The sequence below is a fragment of the Mastomys coucha genome, unplaced genomic scaffold (assembly GCF_008632895.1).
Source record: "Mastomys coucha isolate ucsf_1 unplaced genomic scaffold, UCSF_Mcou_1 pScaffold14, whole genome shotgun sequence".
NCBI classification, from domain to species: Eukaryota; Metazoa; Chordata; class Mammalia; order Rodentia; family Muridae; genus Mastomys; species Mastomys coucha.
The window spans coordinates 130,213,038-130,216,137 of NW_022196896.1; positions in this window are offsets into that span (position 1 = coordinate 130,213,038).

Sequence of the window (3,100 nt, forward strand, 5' to 3'; positions counted from 1 at the left end):
CCTGACTCAGTGAATCAGGTGGACCCTGCTCTCACTATAACCTCAGGCTTACACACACACATACACACACACACACACACACACACACACACACACACAAGACAAACACACACACACAAGACACACACACCCACACATGTGAATACATATATACCTACCACACACTCAGGATGAACACACACTCCCACACATGAGAAAGCATACATACACATACCTACCACACACACATACCTACCATACACACAAGAGGGAAAAAAAAATCAATAAAAAAAAATTAAGCTCAAATAAAAACATGCTACAAAAAGATGCAGGTGGCTGTATTCAAAAGCATCAGTGGACACAGCTGGGTGTAGTGGCATGGCCCATCCCCAGAAACCTGACAGGCATGGAGCTGAGGTAGAAGGATCTCCAGCTGGAGGCTGGCCTCAGCTACCTAAGGAGACCCCTTTTAAAGAAAATAGTTTCAAAAACAAGAATCCAGAACTATTTTAGAATGAGACACGTGACAACGGAACACCGAAAGTGACCCCACACTGGCTCCTCTACTGGAATCGGTAAGGCTGTGAGCAGCATCATTTGGTCCTTCGGTTAACGTAGACGTCGGAAAGGTTGATCTGGGTTGTCGACTTGATTGGCTCTGGGAGGGTGTTTCCAGACAGGACTAACTGAAGGGTGGGGAGGACAAGACAGAGCCTCCCCTCGATGTACATTCAGCATTTTCTGGTGACAGGCGAGATGTAGAGTTAAGAAGGAAAAACTGGTTTTTTGCCTGCCTGCCCGCCAGCCCGCCCGCCAGCCCGCCCGCCAGCCCGCCCGCCTGCTGCCTCCAGTCCTTGCTGGTACCATCTCCTTACCCTGCTTCTGCTACCGTCCTCCACTGACGCCGAGCCCCGCTTCTTCAGCCCTCCAACCAGACTGAAGACAGCCATCACTTGTCAGGTTTTCTGTGTGGCCACTGGCAAGACTACTGGGCCCTTGTTATGTAATCCAATCTAAATAAATGTCCACTGCACTACGTATTCATTCTGTGGCTCCTGCTCCACTAGAGAATGCGGATGTGAACAACACATTGGGAGGGTATGTGTTGCCTCAGCTTCAGCGGGTGCTGGGAGCCGATAATTACACCGTGCTTTGTTGTTGTTGTTGTTTTTTTGGTTGGTTGGTTGGTTGGTTGGTTTGGTTGGTTTGGTTGGTTTTTTCGAGACAGGGTTTCTCTGTGTAGTCCTGGCTGTCATGGAACTCATTCTGTAAACCAGGCTGGCCTCAAACCCAGAAATCCGCCTGCCTCTGCCTCCCAAGTGCTGGGATTAAAGGCGTGCGAAACCACCGCCTGGCTTACACAATGCTATACCAGGAAACAGCCCCATTTATGAGATGCACAGTGCACTAACAGGACTAACACATCCACACGCTTTTAATGCTTGCTGGTTTCAAGAAAGTGAAATGTAGGTATATATGGACAAGTATAAATACACCTGTGTGAGTGTATGCATTGTGAATATGCTCGGATCCATACAAATACTTACGTTTAAGGAAAACAAAAGATAAAGCAATTATATTTTTTACTATTTTATACTATTCTATTTTATTTATTTTATATGATTATAATGCTATTTTTATAATTTCAAGTGTTATTTCTGACTAAAAGTGAATTATTTTAAATACAAATTAGCTTGTTTATATAATCCGAACATGTGGGGTTTTGTTGTTGTTGTTTTACTTTTTGAGACAAGGTTTCACTGTGTAGACCTGGCTGGCCTTGAACTCACAGAGATCCACCTGCCTCTGCCTTCTGAATGCATACACCATTACACCCAGCAAAACATGTTGATTTTTATAGTCATACTGATGGAGAGCTGAAGAGATGCTCAGCAGCGAAGAGCTCCAGCTGTTCTTGCAGAGAACCCGAGTTCGAATCTCAGCATCCTCATGCCAGCTCACAACTGTTTATTACTCCAGTTCCCAGGAACTGGGCCCCTTCTGACTGACTATTGCACTCACACAGGTACACACATACACATAAACAAATAGTAAAATAAATATTTAAAAACATAGTTACACTGATATAATTGTGCATACACACACACATACACATATCCATGTATACATACATAGTAGGCCTTTAAAGGTTGTCATTATGTCTGGGGAGGGAGGGTATTAAAATATTTTCCTACTACATACCTTTCTTTAATTTCCAAACTTCCCTATAGAATACATGCTTATCCATGGGAGATACAACTCAAGACCCCAACAAGTACCTGAAACCAAAGATGGTACTGAACTGAACCTAAACAGATGCTCATATACCATGACAAATAGATCAAAGGGTGAAAATGTGTGTGAAAATGTGTTTTGCTAACCTATTGAGGGAACATCACAGCCTTAGCCTTGCTTGGGTCAAACATGCTCGGAATTCCAGCTTTAGTCTACAGTTAGGCAAAATCAACTCATACAAACCTATCTCATGACTGTATTAAAAAGTGTGGGTGCTCCGTTTAACACTGTATGGGAAGTGAAGAACACCATCTTGTAGATACGCACTGGGCCATTAAGAGGGCAGTAGGGCAAGCCCGCCTAAGCTGGGGTCCTCTTTGTGCAGCTCCTGTTCTTGGGCCATTGTAGGTAAAAGGAGGGAAGCCTGAACACAGGCACTTGTAATCTGATAGCTGAGAGGCCCACTAAGTGCCTCTAATGGACACTCAGTGTGTATAGTGTGGATGTACCAAGGAGTGATTCACATCCCAGTGTGGGCAGAATGAATGGAATAAGATCTCATTTCAAAGCTTCGCAGTTCTTAAACTTATAGTTTATTCTAGAATTTTCTGTTTTATTCTTAGACTAAATTGGCGAAGTGAGAAATGAAACTTTGTAACAGTAGACTAGTGTGATCATAAATCAAAAGTGCACATTCCTAACAGGCAGCCCTGCTTACGCAAAAGAATGTCTCTCAAAGTATGTTTTCACTTGCTAGATCAATGTCATCCTTTGCCACTAAGATTTGTTTGGGTTTAGTTTTGTTAATTATATATGATTTACACAGATGTAGAGGCTCACAGCCATCTATTGAACTGAGTACAGGGTCCCCAGTGAAGGACTTAAA